The sequence below is a fragment of the Pinus tabuliformis genome, chromosome 7 (assembly GCF_031772625.1).
Source record: "Pinus tabuliformis cultivar Carrire ecotype Pingquan chromosome 7, CPIR1, whole genome shotgun sequence".
Taxonomy (NCBI): Eukaryota; Viridiplantae; Streptophyta; class Pinopsida; order Pinales; family Pinaceae; genus Pinus; species Pinus tabuliformis.
Window position 1 is genome coordinate 395,514,860 of NC_142293.1, and position 15,193 is coordinate 395,530,052.

Here is a 15,193-nt window from a genome sequence, read left to right on the forward strand (position 1 = left end):
AGGCAGGTATGGTTATTAGTTTAACCAAATATTAAACTAACCCCAAAGTATTTACATGCGCACCAAAGTTTAAAGGTATGGTATGGGCGGGAGGGTTTAGCGTGGTTATTTATTTAACCTAAAGTTAAATGAATCCCAAGGTTTATGGATGCAGAGGGGTTAATACTAAGGTCCCAAATGGACTTAACATTTCCCCGAAACTGTATTATATGGCTAAAATTGCCAAGGGTAGGGATATTTATATTTATTGGGCCTTTTTTATATATCTTTTGTAAAATAGGGTTGGGGAAATAATTAAAGGATCTATACAATAAGTTAGAATGTTAATATGGATATATGGAATGAAACTGCATGAGTAAATGCCAAGTTAATAGAGTGAAAACTTAGGCATAGGAAAATAAGGGGAGTATGGAATGATGATTTTTACACAAGAAATGTGGCTTCTTTTCACTAAGTAAACTCAGAGTTCAACTTAGCATTTCTCCTAGAATGAAGTGAAACATGACTATTGGGCAGATCCCAAGGTCCTTGAGGGGATGTTAGTAAAATATTTATGGGGGAATGATGGGGGAATTAGTCATGCTTCCATTGTTATGTAGCCAAACAACTGCCATGGTCCTTGTGTCATTGATGAGATGAGTCCTTCTTGACAAGGCAAAAAGATCACAACCTTGTTTCTGCAACCTCAAACTACCTACCCAAACTAACACACCTAGCATTTTTTCTTCCTTTTGATTGGGTGCCCTTGAACTAGCAAACCCTGAAGTTCCTCTTTTCTTTTGACTGCCCTCCTATCTAAGTCTACCCTTATCTCTTCCAAGGGCCCATATTAAGCAATTGGGCTCCTTATTTTCTCTATCTATCTACTCATCTGCCAAGCTTGAACTGTTTGGACATACATTCTTTCTCTATTCTACAACAATAAATTTAAATATGGAGTATTCCAAATTGAACTGTTGGGCCCTCCATTAGGTGTGATGAAACAGTGTTTGCACCTTGTGAACTTGCTTTGCACAAATAAGATAATAGTGGCATTTTGACTGGCCACTTTGCTGGTCTTTCTTTGGGGTTCATTGTATTTTCTTTTTGTTGACCAATTCATTCTTCTTGCCCTTTGATTTTTCTTTTAGGGCATACCCTCTTTACATTTTTTTAATTTTCTATATCTGTATACAAAATATGGAACCTTTGCAACCTAGAAAGGATGATCATATTTGGCACTTCCATAGTCAATCATGAAAAATGAAACCTATTGGTATAGGAACCTAACAGTGGCTCCACCTGGGGATGGATTTTCCTAGTGAAAAGCCAAGAATAGCAGGTCAGATGGCCTTATTCTGAGTTGGTTGTTGTAATTCAAAACTTCCTTCTCCTGGAAACCAATGATCTGAACCTTTGTAGCATGTGTGCACTCCTCATGAGCTGGTCTGTGTAAAATTACAGCTGTGTCTTTTGCCGGTTTTTCTGAGTGCTTGTCATCATCTTTATAGTTCCCAAATCTTCTTCTTGATCTCTTGTGGTAAATTCAATATATACACCAAAAATCATGTAATTCTTTGAGTTTTTCCTCAAATTTTCCACATCTTGTTCCTTATCTAATTGCTATAAATGAAAACTGGTGGAAAATAAAACTATTTATGTACAATATACAATTGTGTTGTGTTGATCAAAGGGAATCAAAATAATGCTTGAGCATTCGCCCATTGACTGGACCCTCCTTAGTATCTGTGCCATCCAAACTTTTCAATAAATAGGTGTTGTTACCTTGTACAGCCTGAATAACAAATGGTCCTTTCCAAAGGAAATCAAATTTCCCATGTTTCCCTTTATCTTCCCTCCTAGAGTCCCACCTCAGCACTTTGTTTCCTATGAAGAAATCTTCAGCTTTTGTTCTTTTGTCAAAGATATTCTTGAGTTTATCTTGTAGAACCTGGGTTCTCTGATATACTTCTTCTCTTGTCTGCTGCAAGTGAATAGTTTGATTGATCCTTCTCTGAATATCATTAGGCTCTGCTTTTATTTCTTGCAGTAATTTGATCACAGGGATTCCTAAGGAGGAGGGGAACACGGCCTCCAGGCCATACACCAACTCATATGGGCTAGTACCAATAGATCTTTTGGTGGTCAATCTGTCTGCCCATAGTGCATTTACAAGCTTTTTATGCCAATTATTTTTATTCTTCTCCAAGACCTTTTTGATGATGTTGATGAGGCTTTTGTTGGATGACTCAGCTAGGCCATTACCTTGAGGGTAATAGGCTGTGGAGTGGCCCAAGGTAATGTGGTATTTATGGCAAAAGTTGATCATTCTTTTGGATTTGAAAGCAGCAGCATTGTCTGTAATAATCTTTTCCGGACAGCCAAATCTAGACAAGATGTTGGTTTCTAAGAATTGCATGATGATTGAGTCATTGGCTTGCCTACAAGGGATGGCTTCTATCCATTTGGTAAAATAGTCTGTGGCAGTCAAAATCCACTTGTGTTGGCTAGAAAAGGAAGGGTGAATTTCACCAATGAAGTCTAAACCCCATTGCTGAAACGGTCTTTCAGTTGAAATAGGCCTGAGGGGCAAAGCTAACAGCTTTCTCTTGCCTTCAAAGATCTGGCATTTGTGGCAAGACATCACAAATTTTTTCACATCAGTAAACAGGGAGGGCCAATAAAATCCAGCCCTTAAGATTTTATCAGTTGTTGATTTCCAGTACAAGTGTCCTCCACAGTCTCCTGCATGAAATTCCTTGAGGACTTTCTCAGTTTCATCCAATGTTAGGTAATTAAGCAAAATACCTTCATGATTTTTCCAAAATAAAACATTGTCTATAATACAAAACTTTGATGCCTTCATTTTCAAGAATCTCTTTTTAGTCCTGGACAACCCTAGAGGAGCTTGCAGGTTTAACAATACAAAACATATGTCAGCATACCAAGGTGATTGTAAAAAGGCTTGGTTGATCTATGGAGTCGCCATCTCCTGTTCGTTATCCAGTTCATTGATGTCAAGGGCTTGAAAATTGGTTTTAGTCATCAGTTTGGCGAAACCTTGTCCTTTTATGAGTTTTGTAGGCTTGATTTCAATGTCATACTCTAAGATGTTGGCTATCCATTTGCCCCTTTTACCTTCGATTCCTTCTTGAGTTAAAATATCCTTAACGACAGCATTTGGAACATAGGCTATCACATGTGAGTACAAGATATAAACTCTGAAATCTTTGATGGATTTTACAAGGGCATAAGCTTGCTTTTCCATGATCTGATACTTGAGTGGAGCATCTCTAAGGGCTTTGTTGAAGAAAGTAATGCGCTTCTCACATCCTTGGTCATCTTTTTGTAATAGGATAGCAGCAATAGTATGCTCAGATGCAAAGGAAAAAATGATGAAATCTCTATCAAATTTGGGACTTGTGAGGACTGGTGTTTTTGTCAAAGCTATTTTGATGTCCCCAAAGGCTTGTTTAGCTTCCATCGTCCATTTGACTTTAGAATCTTTCTTCATCATATTATTCAACAGTCTTATTAGCTCAGCCAAATTGGGAATGAAACTCCTTAGGAAATTAATTTTCCCTAAAAAAGCTTGCAGTTCTTTGATGTTTCTTGGATGAGGGACTTGGAGGATAGCTTGAATTCTGTCCAGGTCAATTCTAATGCCATTTCTTGAAATTATATGCCCTAGGATTTTCCTTCTTCCAGGCCAAACAGTGATTTCTTTGGGTTCAATGATATACCATATTTTCTGCAAATTAAGAACACTTGCCTTAAATGCTCTAAATGTTCTTGATCTGATTTTGAAAAAGCAGTGAGATCATCAAGGTATATGACTAAGAAATCATGGATCTCTTTGGCAAAGGCTATGTCCATTGCTCGTTGAAATGTGGCCCCTGCATTTTTTAGTCCAAAAGGCATTTTGACATATTTGAAGGTTCCCCAAGGTGTTGTGAAGGTAGTTTTATCATGATCATCCAGGTGGACTAAAATCTGATTGAATCCTGAGAATCCATCTAACAATGAGATCCTAGAAGCTCCCACCACCCTTTGTAGGATATGATCCATTTTTGGTAAAGGGTAGTGGTCTTTGAGAGAGACTTTGTTCAAATTTCTTAATTCAACACACAGTCTTATCTCTCCCATTTTCTTCCTAGTAGGCACTAGATTTGAAATCCATTCTGAGAACCTGATAGGTGCAATGATTCTAGCTTCATACATTCGTTTAACTTCCTTTTCAATCAAGGGAAGGAGGACCGAATTGACCCTTCTAAGCTTTTGTTTAAAAGGTTTTTGATTCTCTTTCAAAGGTATAGTGTGTTGGATGATAGAAGTATCATAGGACTTGAGGTCCTCATAACTCCAAGCAAAGACATCTTGGAACTCCTTAAACAAGTCAATGTATTTTAGCTTTTGATCAGGGGGCAATGTTTTGGACAGTTTTACCATTTTGGGATTTTTTGTGGTTCCAATGTTGCAGTCCTCAATTTCTGCATTCAGTGGTTGCATTTTTGGCTTCCTTGAAATATCATTTGAATCAAATATTTCCTCTAAAGGAGTTAAGCCCGTAGGCAGAAAATTATCCTTTATTTCAATTACTTCAGCTTCTGCCTCAGCTATTTCATCAAGATCTGTTTGCTTCAGTTCTTGTACATTCTTGTCATCAAAATTTGTTGGGTGCAAAATTAGATCTGTTGTTTCAGCTGATATGCTTTGCTCACTTCTGTCTACTTATTGTAGATCATCAATGGTGCTAGTATCAATGTTTATACTTGAGAATTCCTCCTTCAGGGTCAGGAAGTTATTTATCTGTGTATCATTCTCAAAGACCTGCCAATTTTTGACATTATCTGGGACAGTAGGTCTATGTTTGATTTTAGCAGTGAAGTGGTGATTGGGCTCAAATGGAAGCTTGCAAGTGCTGGCAAAGGTTGCCAAACTATGTGCATGTAAATTGTGCTTTCTAGGAATTTTGGTGAGTTGAGATTCTGAGAAGGTGTTAAGTATTTCAATGGCTACCCCTATGTAAGCTCTCAACCTAAGATCATTTGTAACAAAGTTTCCCTTCATCTGTTGTATAATCAAATATGAATCCCCTAGAATTGAAACCTTGGTTGCCCCTAGACCTCTGATCAGTTTGAGTCCTAACAATAGGGCTTCATACTCGGCCATATTGTTTGTACATTTGAAATTTAACCTATATGCATGACCTTCAGCATGGTCATTTTGCATGTTGTGTATCTAAACCCCTGCCCATGCTCCTAATTTGCTTACCGAGCCATCAAATTCCAAGTACCATAAGATTTCTTGGTTATGACTAGCCTTAAGAGTTTTAGAAGCTTGTTCAGTGGGCAGATTTGGCTCTTGTAATTCATATGATATATCATTTCCCTTTGTTGCATCAATCATATCAACAGTTTTTTGATCTTGGGCACTAGATTGTTCCTCTATGCTTTGTGTTTGTGCTGCTTCTAGGAGTTTGACATCAGTTTTGGGACACTTCCCAGCATTATATAAAATGAATGAATCCATATTGGAATGCATAGAATAGATGGGGAAGTTTTGGGGTTTTTCTTGACTGCTAACCACATATTTCATTAGTGTTTCCCGATATAATCTCTTTGGTTGTCCAAAGATTGAAATAGTGGCATAGGACATGTCTAGTTGCAAAGATCCTTGGAGTTTGCACCCTAAGATCTGGACAAAAGAATACCATACTTAGGTGGAATATCAGCTACCACCACATCCATCAAGATTGTTTTAGCTAGATATTGGACTAAAGATACACAAAGGTGTTTGATTAGGCCTAGACACCTGACCTGGCTGGAATCAAATGAGAACAAGTCTTTGTAGGGCCTTGTGATGTCTAGATCCAGTCTTTCCATCACAAATTTAGGCATTAGGTTATGGGAAGCTCCCGAATCAAACATAGCATTATGCAGTACCTTGTCATGAATGTTCAAGCTCACATAAAATGGAGGAACCCCTCCATCTACTATTTTACCATTGACTTCAGGACCGAAAAGCAATTCTGGTTGATCATCTAGAACATTGACTGCATCCCTATTCTCTGGTATTTGTAGTGACCTACTGATTTGTTGTCTACAAACTTCATGTTTGGCCAATTCAGAGAGAGGAATAGCTATCTTCAGCTTACCTATTTATGTTTCTAAGTTAAAAGGTTTCTCTATCTAAATTTTTGTATTATGGACAGCAGAATTTTCCTTTTCAGCTAAATTTTCAGTGATTTTCTCTTGATCAGGAGTGTTGTTTTGAGGTACATCTGATTTGGAATTATTTTCAAGAGGGTGATTCAAATTTTCTTTTGAAGAATGGGATGTGAATGACTGGTTCTTTGAAAGTTGTAAGTCTGATATATCTTCCACAGTGACTTCCTTTGGGTCTGGGTCTGTTTTAGTGGAGGGTTCTATCACGACAACTTTATCCTTTGTTTTCTTTGGCTGCTTCGTATCCTTCAGTTTGGCAAGTTCAGGAACATCTATGGTTCTGCTTCTTAGTTTTTACTGTTTATGAACCTCATAGACCACTGCATCATAGCCTTCCCTAAAATCAAATGACTCTCCCGATTTGGTTTGAAATTGATTGAAATTGTGAGCTTCTTGGTCATCTTGTGTTATAAAAATTTGTTGCTCACTATTTAACCCCATTAGGTTGATTTGGGTGTCCTCTATTGGCTCACTAGAGGTTGAGGCTTCGGCATAGTTCTCTTGAAATGGAGGTCTAATGTTCTGGTCAGGGCCAACCCTTCCAACATTTGGATTTTGATTTTTTCTAAAGTTTGGGTTTCTTGTAGTGTTACTTGGTTGACCTTCCCATGATTATTTTCTTTCAATGGTTTCCACCCTATCCCCAATTCTGTCCATACCTTTGATGATTGCATCGAGTTTTTGTTCAAATGCTGAAGGTTCTTCTTTGAAATTTGTTCTTCTTTCAACTCTTGCCCGATTTCTCTTAGCAATTAGGTTTGCCTCCACACTAACAACTATATTTTGCATGTCTGCTAAGCTTGGAGGGGCTCTTTCCCTCAGTTGGTATGCCATGTCAGAATCAAATCCATCAGGGAATTTGATCAAAGCTAAATCAGGTGGAGGTCTAAGGTTTTGAGGAATAGCGTTATAAACATTATTGAACCTGGCACAATAGACTTGGACAATTTCCTGTGGGCCTCTTTTCAAATTATCATATTCTGTTAAGATGTGTAAAGGGTCTTTCTTCTTTTCCCATCTGTTTAAGAAGGATTGATAAAGAGCTTCTGAATCAGCTATAGAGTTTGCAGCAAGTGCTCTAAACCAAAACCTTACATCACCAATTAGACTTTGGACAAAAATCTTCATCCTCACATCATCATCATCTATTTCATAATTCGCGAAATAATCTTGCATTTTCTTGGTGTGTTGTTGGGTTGTATAGGAGCCAGTACCATCAAAATATGTGATTTTACTCTGATAATCCTGAGGCATGGCCCTTGGATTTCCAGGTAATTGTAGAGGAGCATAACGGTTTGCCATATTCATGGGAATAAATGGGACAATAGGAAGAAATAAAACAGCTGGAACAGCGGGGACAACAGTGGAAATTTGTGCAGTAGATGGGGGAGTGGAGAGGATACTTTGAGGTGTGGATGAGGAACTAGGAGAGGCTATTGAAATTACTATTGCTCTCCCAGGTGTAAGCTCAGATTTTGCAGGGTTTTGCTGAAGTGTATCAAGATCTGAATCAGTCGATTTTTCTAGTTTTTCTTGTTTCCTAAGGGTCTTAGAAATTAAGTTGGGATTTTCAAAAATAGTTGGGGGATCTGGGTTAGGGTTTGACCTGGTGTAACGAGTTTTCTTCTTTGGAGCCAGCTTCTAAATTTGTTTTTGGTATTTTCTGGGAATGTTTTAAGATCACAGTTTTTCACAATATTCTACAAGAGTTTCTTTGAAATATAGGAGGCTTTGGGCTTTCCTTTGAATATGTTGAAACAGAGGGAACTGATCAAATCTTTGGAATAGCTATTTATAGCCTAAAACTATACTAGAGATTGACTGAATCAGCTTTTATTTACTCCTGTAAATGCAGAGCAAAGACAGTTTCAAAGGCTACCTGGCTAACTTCAGGCTCCATCTGTAGCTTTAGAAAATAGACAGGAGTTACAAATAGTCCTTCAGATTCCCCAGTGGAGTCGCTAATGATGTTATCACTCAGGTTGTTCCCTGCCTCCTGAAAGGTATACGGCCGAGGTAACCATTAACCAATCTTTTAGCTGCAGATTCTAGCCAATCTGCAACCAGAGAGGGCTCTCCCTTTGTAATTTAGCTTTGTTTTGGAGTATTTTAGGCTAGTTATAATGCACAGGGTTTGGTTTTTAGTTTGTTGGTTGGTGATATCAAATAGGACTAGGGTGCAAGTCAAAAATAGTTTATACTATTGGGCAATGGAGTCAACAATGGTGTACTAATGAAGGTGTTTCAGTGGTAAAGGCAATGCTACAGAGCAAGATAGGCATTTTGGAACAATTTTCAAATCTGGAAATTGATGAAATGTAGGCTAGTGGATGAAGGGCAGTCAAGAATCCTTGATCATGCTGGCAAAGGGAAGGTGCTTGAGTATTATCCAGGAGCAATGAAGAATTCCTAAATAGTATTCAAAATGAAGGAATTAGTGCAAACATGAGCAGTTAAGATTTCATATTTATGACTAATTCTGAAGAAAACATAATTAATAGCAGAGATTGAACACAGGCTGCATTTAAACAAATCCTAGGCTATTCTTTTTCTCTGTTACTAAAGCTATGAAACATATATGATATTTTGCAAATACAGAAGACATAAACACAGGTTAGAGCAACTTATTGATCCATAGAAAGACACAAGAATTCTGTAGCAGTCCCCAGAACATTAAATCCACATTTAGACGGTCCAACAATAGTGAACTTCAAACAGCCTTTGTATTAAATAGCCTGAGAATTTACAGCGCAGTCCAGAGAGAAAATTACCAACCCCAAATACATATTATGGGGAGTTATTTATACAAACAGGGAGATACAAAATATCATGAAGATAAGTTCTGAAGTCATAACTTCCTTTACCAACTCTTAGGAAGAAGTAAATGAGGGAAATAAATGTTGCAGTAAATGTGAATGTTCTGGCTGTCCAATTTGTCAGATACATTTGACCTTTTGGACTGAGTGAGTCGGTTGATTGCTGCGTATTTACTCTACATTTGTTGGCTTGATGTTGCTATGTTGTTGTGTCGTTGACTTGGCCTTGTCATCAGTGTTCGGTTTTCATCAACGAGCTGTAGTCACCATTCCATTTCTGCTTTTTGTTGTTTTTTACCCTTTGACAGGTGGACCGTGCCTCTGTATTTGCTGACCTGTAGCTGACCAAAAGGAAAATAAAAACAAAATTACCTGAGCAATATCTCCAGCATTCCTTTCCACCAATCCTCTGTAGGAAACTGATGTCTTTGTATCTTTATCAGTGTTTCATCAGCTTCAGTGTATCTATAAAAGTTGGGTTGGACTTCGAAAAGGTGGTTTATCTCATGTTCAATGTAGAACATATTTTCTAGTTTGGCATAGAGGCTCTGTCCAGAGGGAGGCCCTGTTTCTTTTGAGGTGCTTGAGGATGTTGTAATTTGATTGGAGGCATAGTTATTTACCCTGTGGGCATATTGCTCATGTGATAGCAATCTTCCAGCACTGGTTAATAAACTGGGTAGCCCTTTGCTCTGTAATGTTGAAAACTTGATTTTGAAGTCATTTATCTCTACCTGCATTTCTTGGCATTTTCATTCTAGAGTCTGCACAAAATTCCTTAGGGTCAGCACCATTTTCACCAGTAAGATTGTATCTATCCTGTTCCTGATACCTATTGCTGCCAACTGCTCTTTGGTATGAGTGTTCAGAAATTGAACCATTCTATTGGCTTGCTCAGGCATATTTCCTAATGATGTTCTAACCTTTTGAGTTTCGAATTGAGCTAAGCCTATCAATTCCATTTGCTCATGTATGGTTTCAATTGATTGTCGTTGGCCAGTAATGGATTGGCAAATTTCGGCCCACAAAAGTTTCTTGACTTCAGCTAGAGCCTTATCAAGAGTAAGCTCCTTTTCCAGCTCCTTTATTCTTTTCTCCAAGACCTTTACTTCCCTTATCTTCTCTGCTACATCCATCTTTGATTTGTCATATCTTACGTCAATTTTGGCCAGCTTTTCTTTGGCCTCTTTCAATTCTGCCATCTGTACTTCCAAAGCCTTTATTTCTTTCATCATCTCCTCCATACTCAGGCTGGCCTCTTGCTCTGCTGCTGCTGTAGTTGTTGTTGAAGTTGAGGCTGGAGTTGAGGTACCTTCTATTGATGTTGGATCAGTAGGGGGGATTGTTGTGGTGATCGTAGGAGGAGCAGCTGTAAGAATGTGAGTTGTTTGAACTAGCTGAGAGGCCAACTCTCCCTGTCTTCCTTGCAGTGATGCCTCCAAGGCACTCTCTGTTTCTATCAGTCTTTTATGCATCCTCATGAGCAAGCTTACTACATCCTCCTCTTCTTTTTGTTGTGCTACCTCTGTAGTTTGAGGATGTATTGTAGCTGGCAGCCTAAGTTCTCTTCTGAGGGTTGTTATGTCTTCTTCTTTCTTTTTGATCAAGGCCTGAATTCCCTTAGGATCCTTGGGATCATGTCCCAACTCCATAATAATCTCCTCCAAGGATTTGATTCTATTATCCTTAGCCATTGAGGAGGCCTTCTCTAATTCTAATTGGGCAGAAGTATTGTGCAATGAATTTTGCAATCTATGAGCCAATAATGTTTTGTCTGCCAAGGTAGAATATACCATTTCACCGGTTTGATTGTGTAATTCAATCTGGTCCATTGGATGGATGTCTTTGGAGAGAACTTCCAGATTGGTTTTGATATAGTTAGCAGTTGATTGTGGTTGCTGCATTGTAGGTCTGAAATGATTGAGGGTCATTTGCCCTTCCTGGATATCATAGGCTACCATTAGCCTTTGTTGATTAGTGGGAGCCATTCTTAGCAATTGGTTATAGAGTTGGAACCTTACTGGCTCATTTTTGGCCTTGATATCAGTGAATGCCTTCTTGATGTCAGAGCCCTGTCTTCTCTGTTTCCTGGTGGATGTAACCTCCACACTGTGTTGTCTTTCTTGCTCTGGCTGAAAGGAGCTAGTTGATGTTTCCATACTTGGGGGAAATTGTTGTCCAGTTGGCCCCTTTGTCAATTCTTCTTCTAAATAAGGATTTAATCTTTATCTCTTTTCTCCTTGCTGATCTGTAGATGCCCCTGTGGGTGTCTCTTCCTATCTATCCCTTTTCTTGGCCCTTTCCTCATTAAGAGGAGTCTGTAACACAGGGATTTCAGTCACCTTTGCTTGTGTTGAAGGGTCTTGCCCTTGACTTTGTTCATCTGTTGAAACTGGTCGGTTTGCCATTGTCTCTTGCTGCTCGGAATGTTGTACTTCCTTGCCTTTAAATGTGTCTACTGGTGGAGCACTTTCTTGGGCAAGCTATTGGGAAGTTGTGGCAGACGATGTGCCCGCTCCAAGGTGTCGAGGCAATGTGCAAAACACCTGTCCAAAATATTCCAGGTCAACTGATTTTTCAAGGTCTTTGATTGCTTTTTCTGTTATCTCTTCTTCAGTAAGCTCTTCCACTAGTGTGCCCTCTACCCATTCTTGTTGATTGGCATATTGTTCAATTTCAGGGATTCTGTGGTGCACATACCCTGTGAGCTTGTTTTTAACTCTTCTAAAGCCTATGAAATGTTTAGGGTCATATGGTGACCAATGGAAACTTAGTTTGAGCTTAAGTTTCTCTCTCAGAATAGTGTCAGCATCCTTCCACGCTTCCTCCCTTTTATTAAAGATAAAGGGGCCCAATTAATGTCTTATTTTAAGCTGTGCTTTTTTCCTAGCACCGTAGAAGTGAGTTAAATCTGCATTGTTGAATTGTCGATAGTACTCCAAGGCAAAGAGTCTCATGGGGACATATTTTGGCAGTCTGTAGGGGGCTAATTCACAGCCATAAATCCTTATTACAGTGTGGTTTTGGTAGTAGTACCAGTCACCAATGTTGTATCCCTTTGAGAGATGTAAGATTCTCTGCATTTCAGCAGTGAGCCTGGCAGGAAGATCTGTCGACAATAAGCAAGTGCTTGGATAGATAAAAAGATCAATAAACTCACAGTATGGGTATGGGGAGAAATTAACATGATGGAACACTGAGGACCAAAATATTACAGACCTTCGCTCCCCCCTAGCATCCAATTTTTTAAGGAAGACCGGGAAACTATCAGACTGATAGTACAGCAGCAAATGATATATATATGAAGTGTATTTGAACACTCTTTCTCTCTCCAAATTCATGAACTGCTCATGAATTTTGTTTCATCCACAATTTCACTTGTCTTGAACCCTAGGGTATAAGAAATCATGTCTAAGACCAGTCTTCCAATCTCATCAAACCAGGTATGGAGATAGGGAAGTGTGTATCTGGAGTAGCATTCTGGAAGCATGAACATCTTAGCAATTCGGTCAACTTCTGCAGAGGACAACTTTGAGGCTTGATCCAGCAATTGTTTCATGGAAAGGGGGACCAAAGGCTGAGTTGGCTTGAATTGCAGCATCTCATTTATAGACTGAGGGGTAATATAAAAGAGGAAATTTCCGGAAGGGTCCATCACTGCCCTTTGATAAGGATCATAATTAGCACAACATTGATGGATGAAGTCAGGGAAGACATTTATTGAGGGCAGGTAGTATATAGGCATATTAGATTCCCATATTCCAAATAGGTCAGCTTTGTTTCTGAAGTTATTCCTTATTTCACAGAAAGCCTGAAGGTGAGGCTTGATTCCCTCCATATCATCGATCTGAAAGTCTCTATCAGCAATAGGTAGCCATTCTAACTCTTTATGAGGTGCATTTAATGGTGCAATATTCAGGGCCACTGGAGCCTCCATGATTTATTGTGATTATAGTTGGATTTGGTCTATATTTCAACAGGAAACAGAGTCCTGATAGTGGGTTTTTTTACAAATATGCTGCAAATTGAGTTAATATGGAAATGGCCTCTCTGGGCAAGATTCAAAGGAAAAACCAGGTCTTCAGAGTTTAACTAGGAAGCTGAGAAAATGGTGAAAAGATCGCTTCGCCTGCAGGTGCTTTCTTGATGGTTTTACAGGCAGAAATGAGCTCAATTTCAAGTTTCAGGGGCAATTTGCAGAGGGCTATAGAGTAAACAGGTTTTCTTTGGAAGCAATGGTGAGTAGTGAGTTGAAACGAGGAGGTCTAGAGGTTAAAGCATATTTCAATCACATTTAATTCTTTCGGAGATCGTTTTAACAGAGAAACTTCATAAAACAGGGTTTACGGGTGACAATTGAATAAATACCTGTTTTACAGGTGTTGGATACAGAATACAGTTGTAGAGTGAGCTGAAGGGATCCGATTCGCAGGTTGACTTTACTTGGGTGGTGGATTGAACGTAGTTCACATGCACAACCTCCGCGAAGCGACGAATAGGAAATAAACAAAAAACATCGCTTTTTATGACTTTTTAACCAAATTTGGTTTTTTTAGGACTTTTGGCACTTTTTGTGCTGATGTCAACATGACGTCACCCTGTCCTATAGCATGGTACAGAAGGTAACGTGGCAGTTGATGTGGATGGGTGATGGGGTGGACACGGTAGACTAGGCACTAACACAGATGCAGACGTGGTGATGACGTGCGCGGCGGGGAGAATAAGCGGTAAATGGTTTCCATCAGACCGCTTTTGGTACGGGAGCGTTTCTGTCAGCGCGGGCCCGATGCAATAGGAACAAGACACGCGTCCCTATGTACGATGGCAAAACCACTTTCCATCGGGAGGTAACTTTCATACTGCGGGGCGGATCCGATATCAATGCAGGCCATTGGATCTGGCGGGCGCGATCCAATGGTTGACGGGAAGCGCAGGTGCCGGTACGATACGGCGCAGGGACCCACCCATATTTTTTAATATTTTATAATGTCGCAGGGGTTTAAAACTTTGCGTTTATATTGGTTTTTGTGGTTGCGTAGGCGGGTATGGTTATTAGTTTAACCAAATATTAAACTAACCCCAAAGTATTTACATGCGCACCAAAGTTTAAAGGTATGTTATGGGTGGGAGGGTTTAGCGTGGTTATTTATTTAACCTAAAGTTAAATGAATCCCAAGGTTTATGGACGTGGAGGGGTTAATACTAAGGTCCCAAATGGACTTAACATTTCCCCGAAACTGTATTGTATGGCTAAAATTGCCAAGGGTGGGGATATTTATATTTGTTGGGCTTTTTTATATAGCTTTTGTAAAATAGCGGTGGGGAAATAATTAAAGGATCTATACAATAAGTTAGAATGTCAATATGGATATATGGAATGAAACCGCATGAGTAAATGCCAAGTTAATAGAGTGAAAACTTAGGCATAGGGAAATAAGGGGAGTATGGAATGATGATTTTTACACAAGAAATGTGGCTTCTTTTCACTAAGTAAACTCAGAGTTAAACTTAACATTTCTCCTAGAATGAAGTGAAACAGGACTATTGGGCAGATCCCAAGGTCCTTGAGGGGATGTTAGTAAAAGATTTCTGGGGGAATGATGGGGGAATTAGTCATGCTTCCATTGTTCTGCAGCCAAACAACTGCCATGGTCCTTGTGTCATTGATGAGATGAGTCCTTCTTGACAAGGCAAAAAGATCACAACCTTGTTTCTGCAACCTCAAACTACCTACCCAGCCTAACACACCTAGCATTTTTTCTTCCTTTTGATTGGGTGCACTTGAACTAGCAAACCCTGAAGTTCCTCTTTTCTTTTGACTGCCCTCCTATCTAATTCTACCCTTATCTCTTCCAAGGGCGCAGATTAAGCAGTTGGGCTCCTTATTTTCTCTATCTATCTACTCATCTGCCAAGCTTGAACTGTTTGGACAAACATTCTTTTTCTTTTCTACAACAATAAATTTAAATATGGAGTAGTCCAGATTGAATTGTTGGGCCCTCCATTAGGTGTGATGAAACAGTGTTTGCACCTTGTGAACTTGCTTTGCACAAATAAGATAATAGTGGCATTTTGACTGGCCACTTTGTTGGTCTTTCTTTGGGGTTCATTTTCTTTTCTTTTTGTTGACCAATTCATTCTTCTTGCCCTTTGATTTTTCTTTTAGGGCAT